Source organism: Salmo trutta, chromosome 8 (assembly GCF_901001165.1).
Source record: "Salmo trutta chromosome 8, fSalTru1.1, whole genome shotgun sequence".
Classification (NCBI taxonomy): Eukaryota; Metazoa; Chordata; class Actinopteri; order Salmoniformes; family Salmonidae; genus Salmo; species Salmo trutta.
In genome coordinates this window covers 19,323,156-19,340,901 of record NC_042964.1, presented here as the reverse complement: position 1 = coordinate 19,340,901, position 17,746 = coordinate 19,323,156, and the positions used below count along the sequence as shown (strand labels likewise).

At 42.4% G+C, this 17,746-nt stretch overlaps 2 long non-coding RNA genes and 1 pseudogene across 2 annotated transcripts; all 3 read left to right on the top strand.

Moving 5' to 3' along the window:
- The first annotated feature begins 296 nt into the window (after positions 1-296).
- On the top strand, positions 297-1,159 carry LOC115198376 (uncharacterized). Its single transcript, XR_003879219.1, has 2 exons — positions 297-472; positions 627-1,159. It is a non-coding gene; the product is annotated as an uncharacterized LOC115198376 (long non-coding RNA).
- An 878-nt stretch (positions 1,160-2,037) lies between these two features.
- Positions 2,038-4,289, top strand: LOC115199246 (N6-adenosine-methyltransferase subunit METTL3-like; annotated as a pseudogene).
- On the top strand, positions 4,290-5,056 carry LOC115198377 (uncharacterized). The gene is made up of 2 exons (XR_003879220.1): positions 4,290-4,741; positions 4,828-5,056. It is a non-coding gene; the product is annotated as an uncharacterized LOC115198377 (long non-coding RNA).
- The last annotated feature ends 12,690 nt before the right edge of the window (positions 5,057-17,746 follow it).

The window sequence follows — 17,746 nt, the reverse complement described above, 5'->3', positions numbered from 1 at the left end:
TATGATAAAAAAAAAATGCATAGTCGTTTGTCTCTACATCAACTAACATATTTCTATCAACTGTACGTTTTTTGCATCGTTATGACGTTATAATCACTTACATGTGCTTCCATCCTAGTATTTTGTCAGCCATGTTTGCTGAAGAAAGTCTCCAGCCTTGGGTCGCATAGCGTCAAATTCGTCATGGGAACCACTCGATATGATTGGTCATTGCCGCTGGTGATTTGCATAAAGTTGGGAAAGGTATAGCTTTTTCACCGCCCTCTCAGCTTCTGACATCTTTCTTTCCATTGAAATGTATAGGAAGCGGCGTTTCACCGCGCGGCAGCCTGTGCTAGTGTGTCATGCCCGCAAGTGATATTGCTCCGACTCGAAATGTCGCATACGTGGTGCAACATCCAGGCACACAGGAAGCACCAGGATTCTCTGCGAGAGAGACTGAAGAGGCTGCGGAAAGACCCCACACAACTCGGTACAGGTCGCATTTCCAATGTAACGCTTGCAGCATTGCGTTGCTGAGCGTTCTGTGTGGTGCATACGTTGAATTTGTCGAACTTAGGTATCATACTGTATGTGTAGACGGCTTGGCAGAAAGTGAATTTTGAACTTTGTTTGCACACATCCAGGTGATGCTGCAATTTAACGCAATGCCACAAGAGATCTACAGAAGGACGTTAGGGGCGATGCAGCCTGAAGACCCTACGTTGAAGTGCGTCGAATTCTACATCATGCAGAAATTAAATCCGGAAAGTTTCTTCTCACGACCTCTACAAGCCTGATACTTTACCAGTTGTCCGTGTGTCTGGTCCTTTTGCAGATAGGAATGTGAGACACAATATCCACAGAGTAGTGTTATCAACCCGACCATCAGTATGCTGGTCTAACTTTATATCGTTTTGTTTTTGTTGACAAACACTTGCACAATATGGCCGAGCCTAACCGAACAACAAATGCTTCCAGTTGATTGCAAGGAAAGTGCTCCTGGTGGACTACATTGTTACATTCAGCTATTGTTTACATATTGACAATACATGCTAGAGAACCTACCGGCGCCGCAAAAGTCAGGCAATCAACACTTTCCTACGGATACCCTATTTACACTTCTTACCACCAAAAGCATGTACAACCTGTAAAGTAAATATAATTTTATTCAACATTCTGCCTTGTAGAGACTATTGCGTCTTTTTTTTACTGCGACTTATTTGACGGATATAGCCATTGAGTAACTATGGTAACAGTCTGAAGTTTAGGCAAGGGGCGATGAAACGACAGAAGCCCATTCATTTTCAAGGAAGGAAGCAGAGTGGGCGGGGGACAATTGGGCGACGCAAGCATGGGCGGGGGACGTAAACAGGGCGGGACAAAAGTTGGTAAAACTGAACATTATGCAAATACTAGTTACCAGTTGCAACAGCCACAGAGTCATAAACTGCGCATTTTTCTACAATTTCTCCTAAAATCTTATTTTAAACGTAGCCACACTGCAAGCTGTATGCCAAAATTAAGACCAAAAAGTACAACAATTATTTCATAAAGTTTTATGAGATAGCACAGTCAAAATTGGCTAGCTATTGGAAACCGTCCAGAGCTTTGTAAAATACGGCTCAGAAAATGTATCTCAATTCAGGGATGATGGATGTCCTCCGAATTATCCCAACTGTTACACCGAGAAGATTGAATTACTCCTTTTTGTCCTCATGCTAGGTAGCAGAAGCCACAGCAGCTATTTTGGAAAACACACAAAATAGCAGAATTTGTCCAGGAGCCTGTAAACCGGCTGCTATCCAATACAACTAATTTCTAATCCCTGGATTGAGGTACATTTTCCAAACTATTTGTCACGCCAGCTCCACTGTGTCTTAATCTACACAGGAAGCCTGTCCGACCCTAGTGCAGCTGTAAATCAGCGGGTTGGATCTGCTCGCTAGCTGCAGGTATGTTTATGCTAACGTTAACTAGCTGGTAAAAGGTGGAAAGGAAGAAGGACAATAAAAAGTAATGTTAATGTTTGTGCATTGTCTGTGGACCCATAGCTATATGGTCCAGATACTAGTGATTGTGAGTGAGCAAAGCTCTTAGTCTGCATAAGCGCTGTTGTTACTGCCAATGTGATTTACAACTTGGTGGTTATCTTTTCTCAGAGGTGGGAGGCAGCAATGCTGAAGAGGCTGCTGCATGGAGTGAACATCCCTCCAGAGCCCCCCAGGAAGAGGCTGAAGTAGAGGAGACTCCTGGGATATCTGTCTGACCTGAGCCTCTCACTGCCCACTGATTCATCTGACCATCACTGATGAGCTTAACAGTGTGAGTGCGTATCCCTGTGACCAAGGTCTACTATATTTGCATAGACAAGTACAGAACAACAATAGAAAGTGCACTGAGCCTATAAAACATTAGGAACACCTTCCTAGTATTGAGTTGCACCCCAACTTTTGCACTCAGAACTCCCTCAATTTGTCAGGCCATGAACTCTACAAGGTGTCGAAAGTGTTCCACAGGGATGCTGGCCCATATTGACTCTAATGCTTCCCACAGTTGTCAAGTTGGCTGGATGTCCTTTGGGTGGTGGACCATTCTTGATACACACAGGAAACTGTGGAGCGTGAACAACTCAGCAACCCATGTCTCAAGGCTTAAAAATCCTTCTTTAACCTGGCTCTCCTTCATCTACACTGATTTAACAAGTGACATCAATAAGGATCATAGCTTTCACCTGGTCAGTCTGCCATGGAGAAAGCAGATGTTCCTAATGTTTTGTACACTCAATGTATAGGTTACATGCTGTTGCTGGATAAGAGTAATTGCTGACATTCATAAGCCACTTTGCCATCACTGACTGCATCACATTGACATTCCATTTCCTATCCTTTCCCTTTCTTTGCCTTCCTCTCTCTTATCCCTGTCTTTTATATTTCTCCTCCAGTCTTAAGCGCCCATCACCCATGGCTGCATCCAGAGTCTGCTGCTCAAGTTCTCTGTCCAGGAGCTCTTTGAAGTAAGCCAGCCGTCTGTGGGCACCTCCTCTTCCTCCGCGCTAGTCATCTCCGTGGACCACACACAACTCTGGGCCATGACTGGGGCCTTAGCTCAGAGAATGGGGCCCAAGTGAAAAGCAGAGGACCAAGCCCACCATAAATGTCCAGAAGGCTCCTCCGCTGCTCTTCAGAGCCCGCCCTCACCTCTGCCCACTTCCTCCATCACACTTGCACCGGCTTCCTCCTTCCAGCTAGTCGGCCCTCTGATTGGAAGGCTGGCCGAGAAATGGGCGGGGCAGATAAACAGGGCATGACCAGTAAAGGGCAGACGCCTCACCTGGACATGGATATTGAGAGCCTGCTGAACCAGCAATCCACCAAGAAGCAGCAGAGCAAGAAGGTACAGCATAACCCGGAAGAGGGACGGGAAATAGATGGGGATAGCCTGGGTGTAGTTTGAACCATAACATTACAAACTGTATTATACTGCCCAATGTTGGGACACACACAGTCAATGGCGAAATCAAAACGTGTGTGTGTTATAGATGATCAGAGTGATCCTGGAGCTGCTGATCACCAGCACAGCTAAAGAACAGTCCATTGTTGAGAAGTTCCGGTCGTGCTCAGGTCCAGGAGTTCTGTGGCCACGGGACCAAAAAGGAGTGTATGCGGTCCGGATTCACACCCCAGGCTTGCACCGAGCAGCATTTCTGGTCAGTGCAGCTACACAGTCTTAGAAATACTCTCCCAAAGATGTATTGTTCTTGATTTAATCAAGAAATCCCAATTTTCTGACTTCATCTTTCATTCTATACTTCATTTAATCATCCCCTCCACAAAAGGATTGTTGTGCTGGACCCATCAACGACTCCGGCTTTTATTTTGGTACACGTCTCTACAAGTTTGGATTTTCTAAATTCATATACTTTCAGAATCCCCAAAGGGAGACATTAGGAAAATGTCTGTCTACATAGTTATGTCAGCTACGTCCAAAAGTAGTCAGATGTTGTTCTTAGGCAGTCTGATGCTGCCTGGAAAAGTTATCTGTGGTGATGGCCGACCCTCCCTGGGACATCCACATGGGGCTGCCCTATGAAACTCTGACGGACAACGAGAAGAGGAAGCTCCACACCCCCTTCCTCCAGGACGACGGCTTCCTTTTCCTCTGGGTGACAGGCAGGTACCTCCACCAATCAGATATGAGTGGAATAGTGTGTTATTATCGACCAATCAGCTGCCAGGAGAGCAGTACATGCTAATCACGCTCGTAGCTATGAGCGTGTTGATGAGATAATTTGGTTGAAGACCAACCAGTTACAGAGATTTTGGTATGTTGTGTGGCATCATACCTCTTATCTTATCTGAGTCTGTGGGCTCTGCTCTGGGCAGTATGGTGCAGTCAGTTGTGTGTATTTACTGTTATTATAGTGTGTGTGTGTGTGTGTACACAAGTGTATTGATGTGCGAAGGAAAGCCACCAGGGATTCAACAGAGGGCTGGACTGTGGTGTCATTGTGGCCGAGGTCAGGGGTCAAACACAATGAATCCATTTGATGTTACATTCCCATCCCAAGAGAGCACTGAATGTTGTAACTCAATCCTCTCCTATATCTGCCTCTCTTTGTCTCTACCTGTTTCTTTCTCCTATCTTAGGTGCATTCCATCAGCCACAAGCCAAATGAGATCTGTGGGATGATTGAGAGACTTTCACCTGGTACCAAGAAGATTGAGCTCTTTGGCAGACCTCACAATGTCCAACCCAACTAGTACGCGTCTCTGTATTTTTTTGTATTAGGTATCTGTATGTGGCTATTTTTCTAAGCCTCTTTTTTTTTCACTCGCTCTCTCTCAGGGTAACTCTTGCTAATCAATTGGAGGGCATGCACCTAAGATACCTCTTGGACCCTGATCACCTCTTGGATCCTGATGTTGTGGCTCGCTTCAAGAAGTGCCACCCAGACGGAGTCATTTGCAAACCAAACAACATGTAGAGAGTCGTCTGTCTGATGGACTGTCTTCAGTTTGTTCGTCTTTTTGTACCAATTACGATATTTTGTAATAAATAAGGTTGAAAGAAAAATCTCTGCATTAGATATTTGTACATTTCACAATATAAAGCAAAATGAGTCCATCAAAAAACATTTTAGTATACCATTTTTTTTGTATTACTTTGTTAGTACATTTCGGCCATTCCCATTACAACAAGAATAAAGTAAGATGTTGGGATCTTTGCTTTCCATTTAAATGGTTGAACATTTGGCAAATCATCAATGTTTTTGTCACGGTTATTGGGGATTGCATGCAGTGCTTTCAGAAAGTATTCTCACCCCTTTACTTTTTCCACATTTTGTTGTGTTACAAAGTGGGATTGCAATTGTTGACAAAAATGACAATTTAATCAGTCTGCAAAATACTCTGTCAAAGTGGAAGAAAATTTAAACAAAATGTTTTTTATTAATGGAAAGAAAAATATTCTGATATAGATGAGTCTAAGATGAATTGACTTAGGGGGTTGAATACTTATCTTTGGCAGCGATCACAGCTGTGAGTCTTTTTCTGGGTAAATCTCTAAGAGCTTTGAAACCTGGATCGTATAATATTTGTAAGGTTTTCCTGATTCAGTTTGCTTTCCAACAGATACTGGGAGACACATCCACCTTTCAGCAGGACAATAACCTAAAACGCAAGGCTAAATATACGCTGGAGATACTTACGAAGACGACATTGAATGTTCCCGAGTGGCCTAGTTACAGTTTTGACTTAAATCGGCTTGAAAGTCTATGGCATGACTTAAATGTATTGTGGAGTAACTACAATGTTGTTGATCCATCCTCAGTTTTCTATCACAGCCATTTAACTCCAACTGGTTTAAAAATCACCATTGTCCTCATGGTGAAATCCCTGAGCAGTTTCCTTCCTCTCTGTCAACTGAGTTGGTGACTGGGTGTATTGATACACCATCCAAATTGTTATTAATAACTTCCTCATGCTCAGAGAGATATTCTCTTTTTTTCGCCATTTACCAATAGGTGCCCTTTGCGAGGTATTGGAAAACCTCCCATGTCTTTGTGGTTGAAATTCACCGCTCGACTGAGGGACCTTACAATTATCTCTGTGGGGTACAATGAGGTAGTCATAAAAAAAGTTATACTTATTGCACACAGTAAGTCTGTGACTTGTTTGTATTCCTGAAGTTATTTCAAATGCTTTGAAGACTTGACTCAAGACGGTTCAGCTTTTCATTTTTTATTAATTTGTAGAAATGTCTCAACATAAATCCACTTTGACATTATGGCTTATTGTGTCTAAACCAGTGACACCAAATCTACATTTCATCCATTTTCAATTCAGGCTGTAACAACAAAATGTGGAAAAAGTCAAGGAGTGTGAATACTTTAAGGCCCTGTATATTCTCACCAAATCCCCAGAAGTAGTGCCAGTGAGATGCTATTGCCTCATTACTCATACAACTATTTCTCAATTTGTATCTAGAACTTAGATTTCTACAAACAGTCAAAACTGTTCGCTGCTCTGGCACCCCAATGGTGGAACAAGCTCCCTCACGACGCCAGGACAGCGGAGTCAATCACCACCTTCCGGAGACACCTGAAACCCCACCTCTTTAAGGAATACCTGGGATAGGATAAAGTAATCCTGCTAACCCCCCCCCCCCCCAAAAAAAAAAGATATAGATGTACTATTGTAAAGTGGCTGTTCCACTGGATATCATAAGGTGAATGCACCAATTTGTAAGTCGCTCTGGATAAGAGCGTCTGCTAAATGACGTAAATGTAAATGTACAAACATAACAGAATTAGAAGTGGGGGGAAAAATGGCTTTAATGTCCTTAAACTAGTATGTGAAGCATCTGACTTTCTGGTCGATTCATTGACGGTCCCCAGAAGATGCCATTAGAAGTCAGTAAAGGTAAATGCTGCATTTAAGAGAGAGGGCGATACTGCCAAATAAAGTGTAGACGCAGTCAGTTAGGCAGAGCAGTACTAGAAGAGAGCCGGCACCGAAATGAATTTCACTTTGGAAATGTTTCAAAAGGCACTCGCACATCTGAGCCATCTTTGATGCAGGTGCATTGTAACAGCTGAATAAGATAAGGGAAAAAAGAAGAAACCTGCACACTGCTCTTTATTAAGCTTTACGTATCGGCCTTCGTCAGAGCTTTGGAAATGTTTAAATTAAGTTAAAAAGGCACAAACTCTGAAACTCATTACTAGCTTTATCAGCTAATCCGATCAAATCTAGTTACCATGTTTTTCTCAGCAAGTGAGGACACTGTCAGGATATTTTCAAAAAGCCTGTATTTAAAGTTAGGAGTGCTTACATTCTTACGCACGCACGCACACGCTAGCACACGCACTCCACACACGTACATTGTAATATTGTTGTATTGTGCTATTATTTGTATTGTAGATATGTACTGGTGTAATAATGTTATATGATGTACTGTTTTATCTTTTATGTGTGATGTAAGTGCCTTAATGTGTTTGGACTCCAGGAAGAGTAGCTGCTGCCTTGGTAGCAGCTAATGGGGATCCCTAATACATACAAATACAAATCATATTCACCAACTAGTATTTTAAAGACACTATTGTTTTGCAGGTTGTGGTCTTTTACCTGGCCCTAGACCAAACCAACCCAGTAAATTACACCCCAACACACACATTGGAAAACAGGAAAGTAGAAATAAAAAGGCTGGGCAGAACATGCCCATCTCAAAAAATAAAAGGAAAATAATGCATTTTTAGTATGATAATGTTGTAAACATTTCTCCACCTCCACTAGCTACATTAGCAGTGCATTCAGTCTTTCTCTGTAGTGAAGATCTCAATCTGCTGTGATATATTCCTCCTTTCACAGTCACCTCTGAAGGGAGAGGTGAAGTCTCAGTCCTTTACATTCAACTTCTGCCCCATTCCCCGTTCTGTTGAGCTAGAATAATGGCTGCCATAGTGGAGGGGTGAGAGTTCATTTTCGGGGTGGTGATGATGATGCTTGGACAAGCCCAGGTAGTCCCTCCCTGATTCAGTCTATATTCTTCCATTTAATGCCTAATGAACACTACCCGGGCTGCCGAGGCTGCTCTTACTCAGCAGGTTGCGTCCACTGCGTTGAAGTTGCTGTCCATCTGGTGTCTGAAGGAGAGGCGAGCCTTGGTGGAGAAGTAGATCTGGGATCCGCTCAGGCTGCTACCGCCCTCGCCCTGGCTACCACACGACACCGTAGACGACAGGCGAGGCTTCATCTCCTCTCTGGGGACTGGAGGGACGGAGCGAGGTGGCGTACGATGAGGGGACGAAGAGAGAAGACGGCGGATTTATTGAGCCGCTAGCACACAACGTTTTAGAATCTTTTCTTTGGCATGTCTCTACATCTGTATGGGATGATTTGATATTGCTATTTAACATAGATAATGGCAGAAATGATCCCTCAGGCCTCTTGAATGCAATGCAAATATAACATAACATGCACTTATTTGACATTCTAATAATATCAACATCTAATAGAGGAGGATATCCATTATGAGGTTGTGGGTGGAATTAATGAACAAATGATTGATTGACAGTTATAATACTGGGATGTTGACATTATGGAATACTATTAGCAGAGCCCCAAGCATTTCTTTAACGCGACCTAACTCTGACATTCCTGGTTATATCAGATCGCTTGTTTCAACATGTATTCCAATATACGGTATGTGTTTGATAATCATGATTGCGGCCTTGGGAAGTTATTCTGACATAATGTATGTAATAGCGTATGTAATGGAATGGATAACTGTTATATGTATAAAGTACTGCGTAATGGGAGTGGACGCCTGTAGTTCTCTCACCTGCAGGTGGGGGGCACTGTTTAGCCTTGCATCGTTCCTTACAGCGTCTGTACCAGGAGAAGCACTTGAGTACCTTCACACCCATGCCTGGAGCCGAGGAGCTCTGAGAAAGAGAGAATGAAATAAATATTTGACTATTTTTTTTACTTGCTATCTTGTAGTTGCACAGCTTTTACACATCAGCGTTGTCTTAATTGCCTAGACATTTGTTTGTTTGGAATGACTTCTTAGAATCAACTACTCATTTCAAATCACCAGATAACATATCAACCCACAACCACAAATAACTCTCAGCCAACTTATTAGCCTGGCCTTGATAACAGCAAACAATTGTCAACAACAAAAAAACACGGCCATCTGCTATCGATTAACCTTTATTAACCAGACATTACTGAGACGATGTGTCTTTATCTCATCACTCACATGGTTGCCATAATGGTATTAGTCCGGTCTAGTACACTAATCCAGTGGAATTAATAATGGTATTAGTCCGGTCTAGTACACTAATCCAGTGGAATTAATAATGGAATTAGTCCAGTAATGTCACTATGAGTGGACAAAAAAATATTCTATGACGTGATGGCACCACGATGACTGTCTTGTCTCTTGTCAACGATAGACGAGCATTCACACAAAAACACACACACACACACACATACAGCTGAAGTCAGAAGTTTACATACACCTTAGCCAAATACATTTAAACTCTGTTTTTCACAATTCCTGACATTTAATCCTAGTAAAAATGCCCTGTCTTAAGTCAGTTAGGATCACCTTATTTTAAGAATGTGAAATGTCAGAGTAATAGAGTGATTTATTTCAGCTTTCATCATATTCCCAGTGGGTCAGAAGTTTACATACACTCAATTAGCATTTCGTGGCATTGCCTGTACATTGTTTAACTTGGGTCAAATGTTTCAGGTAGCCTTCCACAAGCTTCCAACAACAAGTTGGGTGAATTTTGACCCATTCCTCCTGACAGAGTTGGTGTAACTGAGTCAGGTTTGTAGGCCTCCTTGCTCGCACACGCTTTTTCAGTTCTGCCCAAAAATCTTCTATAGGATTGAGGTCAGGGCTTTGTGATGGCAACTCCAATACCTTGACTTTGTTGTCCTTAAGCCATTTTGCCACAACTTTGGAAGTATGCTTGGGGTCATTGTCCATTTGGAAGACCCATTTGCGACCGAGCTTTAACTTCCTGACTGATGTCTTGAGATGTTGCTTCAATATATCCACATAATTTTCCTGCCTCATGATGCCATCTATTCTGTGAAATGCACCAGTCCCTCCTGCAGCAAAGCACCCCCACAACATGATTCTGCCACCCCCGTGCTTCACGGTTGGGATCGTGTTCTTTGGCTTGCAAGCCTCCCCCTTTTTCCTCCAAACATAACAATGGTCATTATGGCCAAACAGTTCTATTTTTGTTTCATCAGACCAGAGGACATTTCTCCAAAAAGTACAATCTTTGTCCCCATGTGCAGTTGCAAACCGTAGTCTGGCTTTTCTATGGCGGTTTTGCAGCAGTGGCTTCTTCCTTGCTGAGCGGCCTTTCAGGTTATGTCGATATAGGACTCATTTTACTGTGGATATAGATACTTTTGCACCTGTTTCCTCCAGCATCTTCACCAGGTCCTTTCCTGTTGTTCTAGGATTGATTTGCACCAAAGTACGTTCATCTCTAGGAGACAGAACGCGTCTCCTTGCTGAGCGGTATGACGGCTGCGTGGTCCCATGGTGTTTATACTTGTGTACTGTTGTTTGTACAGATGAACGTGGTACCTTCAGGCGTTTGGAAATTGCTCCCAAGGATGAACCAGACCTGTGGAGGTATACACATTTTTTTCTGAGGTCTTGGCTGATTTCTTTTGATTTTCCCATGATGTCAAGGAAAGAGGCACTGAGTTTGAAGGTAGGCCTTGAAATACATCCACAGGCACACCTCCAATTGACTCAAATTATGTCAATTAGCCTGTCAGAAGCTTCTAAAGCCATGACATAATCTTCTACAATTTTCCAAGCTGTTTAAAGGCACAGTCAATTTAGTGTATGTAAACTTCTGACCCTCTGGAATTCTGATACAGCGAGTTATAAGTGAAATAATCTGTCTGTAAACAATTGTTGGAAAAATGACTTGTGTCATGCACAAAGTAGATGTCCTCACCGACTTGCCGAAACTATAGTTTGTTAACAAGAAATTTGTGGAGTGATTGAAAAACGAGTTTCAATGACTCCAACCTAAGTGTATGTAAACTTCTGACTTCAACTGTATGTACACACACAACTTTGATAATCCAGCAGTTGGACGTCAATGGGCTACAGCAGATGGCTAAAAGGGCTAATTAAAGCCTTGGATGGAATTACACAGAGGTCACATGACACATACAACACAGACAGGATAAGAGAGGCCAGGCAAATCCTGCCATATAGTATTGTAGGTGAATAGAGAGATTGTGTGCCTACAGAGATATACTGTTCTGTGGTGTTACCCAAGTCATGTCAAGTCTGTTACTTGTAGGTGTCAATCAAGTCATGTCATATAGCCCTGAATTAATTTACATACTAATGCTCTCGGCATTTAGCTAGGTAGTCAGTAGGACTCTCAAATGGATTTTGACATGTAATACATGTATTTGCATTGAAAATGTATACATTAATAAATGTATGCAGGCTAACTGAATACTTTGACTGTATGGATCCATTACAGCTATGCCCATGGCAGTCTATATGTCTTACTCAGTCCTTTTCCACACCATCTAAACTAAAGAAAAATATAAACGCAACATGTAAAGTGTTGGTTTCCATGATTCATGAGATGAAATAAAAGATCCCAGAAATTTTCCATACGCACGAAAAGCTTATTTCTCTCAAATTTTGTGCACAAATTTGTTTACGTCCCTGTTAGTGAGCATTTCTCCTTTGCCAAGATAATCCATCCACCTGACAGGTGTGGCATATCAACAAGTTCATTAAACAGCATGCACATTACACAGGTGCACCTTGTGCTGAGGACAAAAGGCCACTCTAAAATGTGCAGTATTGTCACACAACACAATGTCTCAAGTTTTGAGGGAGCATGTAATTGGCATGCTAACTGCAGGAATGTCCACCAGAGCTGTTGCCAGAGAATAGAATGTTCCTTTCTCTACCATAAGCCGCCTCCAACATCGTTTTAGAGAATTTAGCAGTACGTCCAACCGGCATCACAACCGCAGACCACGTGTAACCACGCCAACCCAGAACTTCCACATCCGGCTTCTTCACCTGCGGGATCGTCTGAGACCAAGCCACCCGGAACACTGATGAAACTGAGGAGTATTTCTGTCTGTAATAAAGTTTTTTTGTTGGAGAAAAACTCATTCTGATTGGCTGGGCCTGGCTCCCAAGTGTCTAGGTCTATGTCCTCCCAGGCCCACTCATGGCTGCGCCCCTGCTCAGTCATGTGAAATCAATAGATTAGGGCCTAATGAATTGATTTAAATTGATTAATTTCCTTATATGAACTGTAACTCAGTAAAATCTTTGAAATTGTTGCATGTTGCGTTTATATATTTTTTCAGTATAGTTTACAATTTGTATGTTATTCTTCCCAAAGCGTTAACATGTAGAGGCAGGCTTTGTTGGCTTGGTGCACACTACCCACCCTACTTTTCCTCTCATTGAAGTCACACACATACACGAGCACGCACACAAAGTACTTTGCTTCTCATTGAGGTCACTGATTGGCAAGAAGAGTCATTGTGCATGTTTTCCCAGCCTGGGTGAAGTGTTACAGATGGCGCAATATAAACGTAAAGGTGATTTTCCGATTGAGACGACACACGCAGCGTGAACGCTAATGTGGAAGATTCAAAAGTAGTGCATTGGGCCTTTACTAGTCCTGTATTAGCAGATTGATATAGCCGTCTGTAGCGGGCAACAACACAACATTTATGGGGTCCCTTTGTCCTCAGAAATGAACTAACTCATTACAATTGAAATAGAGTCGAAAGGTGGTACTAAATTGAGTCTGAAGAACTCTCTGGTAAAAACCTTTGAGCGGTCTTAGTTTTCAGTGTTGCCAGTATAGCTTTCTATTCATTCGGTATATCTGAAAGTACGTCCCCTATTTGACTGACACTTTGATACTGCCAGTTACCTTGTTCCACTGACCTCATGTTTGAAGGCACCGGAATAGAACAGAGAAATTGAATGACTCTCTATTGAAACAATCATATTGCTTTCTATTCTAAAACCTCTCATTGTCTTCCATCATCACAGATCTCCTTTTAGCTCCTGCTGTGTGGTAACGTCAGGGGAGGGTGGCGGTGTTGCCAACAAATTGAGGCTTTCCTTGCAAACCCATGACCACACATAACAGAAGCCTTTCACTGGACTCTGCTGCAAGTGCAGACATGCAATCTGTAGCAAAAACCCTCTGGTGTGGGTGTGTTTTTCTGGCTGTAACAGCTGTCCCTGCACTCACAGGGTACGAGCTAATTTCATAAAGACGTGACAGCTCTCTCACACAGTCTCTGAGCGCCTTTGACTCCTAGGGGTCAGGCCAAGGGGGGGACTCATATCAGTATTCCACTCTGTCGAGAGTTAGGCACAATTGGTGAAAATAGCTTTAAAAAACAACTCTCTTTTCACTCTCTCTCTCTCTCTCTCTCCCTTTCTACCCTTTCCCCAACCCCTCTCTCGCTCGTTCTCTGGTATGGCTCTTATCCATATACAGACACAATGAACCCGTTATACTAAGTTAAATGTTGCTCGGCCAAGCTGTAGGAAGTTGTTCAGATAGACAGACTGATCAATTGAGCCAATTTGGAATTCCTAAGAGGGAAATAAGGAAATGGTTGAGTTTGTGATAGCACTGAGTTGGGTTAGGACATTGACTATAAAACATACCCTTGTTTTTTATTGTATGACGTAATAGTGTCGTGTACATAGGAGAGTGATGGAAAGAGAGCGGGGTGGGCAGGAAAGAAAACAAATAAGCCTTGTAATGTAGAGCACACATTGGTCAGATTTCTTTTCCAGACCTTTCCATGGCCCAAAGCCTAATTCCTTCTTATTTCTGTAAAAACCCTGAAGAAGGCCAAAAGCCTAAACTCGTTGTTTCTACTCTTTGCAATAAATACGCTTTTTTTTTTATTTCATTCCATTTGTTCTACAAGTGTTGCTGAATCTCCCCTCTACTTTATGGGCCTAAAGTTGCACAGAGATAATACATTTGTTATGTATTAATGACCCACTCAAACACAGTCCTTTTCTCGATCTGGGTCACGCAAACAAAATAGACGGTCAGTGGTGAGGAATTTTGGGCCACGGTCATTACAGCATCTAGTACAGCGAGTCTTTGGCAAAGAACAGCAGTCATAGAGCTTAGAGCAGAACAGCAAAACCAGTCCAGTGGAAGAGAGAGAGAGAGAGAGAGAGAGAGAGAGAGAGAGAGAGAGAGAGAGAGAGAGAGAAAAGGTTTGAGAGAAAGGGAGAAAAAGAGAGGGGGAAGAGAGAGACGGAGAGGGGATTGGAGAAGGAGAGAGCCTGAGAGGGTGGGAGAAAGTAGAACAGTGCCCACCTAAACAACAGAGAGAGGGGGAAGGCTGGAATTGGGCTTTGGGCCTGTTTTCTGTGCCTGTTTTCGGTGCAGGATCCTGCCAGGGCAGAGCACAGTGGTGACGTGAAGGACGTGCAGCTCTGAACGATGTGGTTTTACAAATACACACTTCCTGGTTATTGACTTATTCTGGCAGTTACTGAATGCTCAATATTGATAAAATACTCCTAGGTTGTCTTATCGCCCTATTATTTGTCATAGGGTGTGTGTGTGTGTGTGTGTGTGTGTGTGTGTGTGTGTGTGTGTGTGTGTGTGTGTGTGTGTGTGTGTGTGTGTGTGTGTGTGTGTGTGTGTGTGTGTGTGTGTGGATTTATCAAATCAAAGTTTATTGGTCACATACACACTTTAGATGTTATAGCAGCTGCAGTGAAATGCTTATATACATATGCCTATGTATACATATGACAGGTTACATACATAACTATACACTGTAAACAACCTAAAACATACATTGTTCGTGTGTGTTCCTACCTGGAATGTAAAATGGTTTGCAGCATGTAACATAACCCGGGAAGTCAGAGTATATGAGCAAACTCTACAGAAATCAGATTTTCTGTTTTTCAACCTTTCCTATGTCCATTCCAAGTCTTCAGCCCCTTGGGAGACTTACTGTCTGCCCCAAATGGCAGCCTATTCCCTATATAGTGTGCTACTTTTGACCAGGGCCCATAGGGCTCAGGTCAAAAGTAGTGTACTATGTAGGGAAGAAGGTGCTATTTGGGACATATCCTTAGAGAACTTGTGGCAGTGAGCCTGGGTCTGTAATAGAGCTCGCCAGCTTGTAGTCCTAAAAAATGGGAATGAGTTACATTTGGTTTGTTCAGCTATTCCTATGGGGAAAATTAATGGGGATAGAATAGGGTTTTGGAATAAACGGCGAAAAAAGGTCTTAACACAGGCTTAGGTGATCATATATAAGTTTTGTTCTATGAGATAATATCAGTCAGTTAACATGACCTTTATGAATTATAAAAGGCTTTATGTGCCTTTTTAAATGACATAAATGCTTCAAAACTCACAAAAAAATGACGTTAGCTGATGAAGATGATATCATAGAACAAAACGTATAAGATTTCATAAGCCTGTGTTTACCACAGACGCTATTTTCAGTGTTTTCCAAAAACCCTACAAAACTCCATTCATTTTCCCATAGACTTTGCCCAACAAATCATGGCAGAGTTCGTACCTACAAAAAGACGCCATTACTATTTCTCTCTATGCCCCTGAAAGAAGCAGGGCCCCAGCTCCCTTGGCACTATGACGCACATATAGGCCTATTGGTGCCCAGTCTGCCCACTAACATTAGAACCCTTACCCATCTCCAAAACAGCTATAGAAATAGGAAGTAATACTCAAATACGACTTTTCTTGCAGTTGTGTCAGATCTTTTTGCATAATTTCCCTCTGGCCATTTTCCAATGTTGAATAACGGTAGGCCTATGGAATTTTACCATGGTTCCAGAAGAGGGGCCCCAATACTTGCATGCCATAGAGAGAGGGCCCCCAACAGGTTGAATGAAGTGACAGAACAACAGAGCAATATGGGCTAATTCAAGCTTTCAATTAATCAGTGCATCACCGCTCTCTCTCTCCCCCCTGGTTCTCTCTAATATTTTAAAATACCCGGGTTAAATGCATGGGAGTGTATTTTAATCCATGTATTTTATTTTCAAATACATGCCAATACTTTCCATCTGTATTTCCAAATACAATAACCAACTACTTGTATTTTCAAATAAAAACTATCTGAATACTTACTTTGAAATGTATGTGAAAGTAATTGAGAAATTTGAAATAGTATTTGAACCTAGGTCTGGCAGTAACATCATTGGTTTCTGTTGAAACTGTTTGTCTGAAAGAGGAGTTGTGGATGTAAATAATAAATAAAGGAGTGTTTTTACATTTTCGCGGAAGAGGGTGTGCTAACACTATGACAGGAAGTCTATTAATGAATACATCCTTTTCTGTCTAAATAAAGTGTCTTGCATAATATAAGTTGTTTGGAATCATCTGGAGTTGAGTAGGAAGGATTAGTTTGAACTAAGATAGCATTTTCTCATATCCATGCAGGCTCCATGTATCTCAGAGTAGGAGTGCCGATCCGGGGTCAGTTTAGCCTTTTAGATTATAGCGAATGGACAGGGGGTGGCCTGATCCTAGATCAGCACTCTTACTCCGAGACGCTTGAATACTGGGCCCAGGTCTAAATCATAAAAGCCAAATGAAGGCCCAATATCGAAGTCAACACTGAACAACAATATGAGGCTTGCGTATTGTAGTCGTTACGCGTTGAACACGCCGACAGCATCATTGCGCAAAATAGTACGCAGCATCGTCTGGATGTGTATGCAACAAAAGTTCAACATTCACCTTCTGCTACCATTTCTGTCAAGCCGTCTACGCATACAGTTTGAAGCATACGTTCATAACATCCAATGTACGCGCCACACCAAACGCACTGCAACTGCCTCTGCAACGCAATGCTGCAAGGCAAGCGCAGAGTTTCATTGGAAATGAATGTAATTCCGGTGTACCAAAATGCTTAGTACAGGCGCACTGTACAGCAAGCCTACAACTCTCATGGGACCCTCCCACCCAGACACACCTCCTACAGCCAAGTAAACAGCCACACAGCCCCCCTCCCTCTCTATCTCCGAGGCAAGTTACACTTTTCCACAACGTTTAAGCTACTATTTGTCTGTATGTGTTGTGTCTAACCCTCTATTCTGCTTTAAATTCATTAATAGTCTCCTCATAAGTGTACTGCAGTGAAATAACAATACTGTTCTTGTTTATTGAAATTGTAGCTTATGATAAAATTATGAAAGTGTTTTATTTTAAAAACGCAAAGTTGAACCTTAAAATAAGCACAAGAACCTACCTGATCAGTTGCAACTTTGCAGATCTTGAAGAAAAATGTGCAATTTTCAAGTAGGATACCTATACAGCCGAATCAAATTTTTGGTACCAATTCAATGGTGATTTCACCATTTGCAACTTTGCTTGTTCCACTTTCTGATGTCAGTTCCTGCGAACTAAATGCGACCTCCACGAGACTCGGCGCGAGGCGGGCGTTTTATACCGAATGCTAGGTGGATCCTTGCACTGCACTAGATGGCAACATGGAAAGGGTTGTGGAGAGCATGGAGAGCCTGAACTTTAAATAGCTCATCCCTGTGGCCCGAGACACGCCTCCCTCACTACCTCCCTCCTTTTCTCAATGTCGTCTTCAACAGTCTATCACAAGTCACAGTTTAGTCACCCACAGACAAATCAGCAGCAGTGTTTCGGTCAGTAGACCTACTGGATAATTGGATTAGA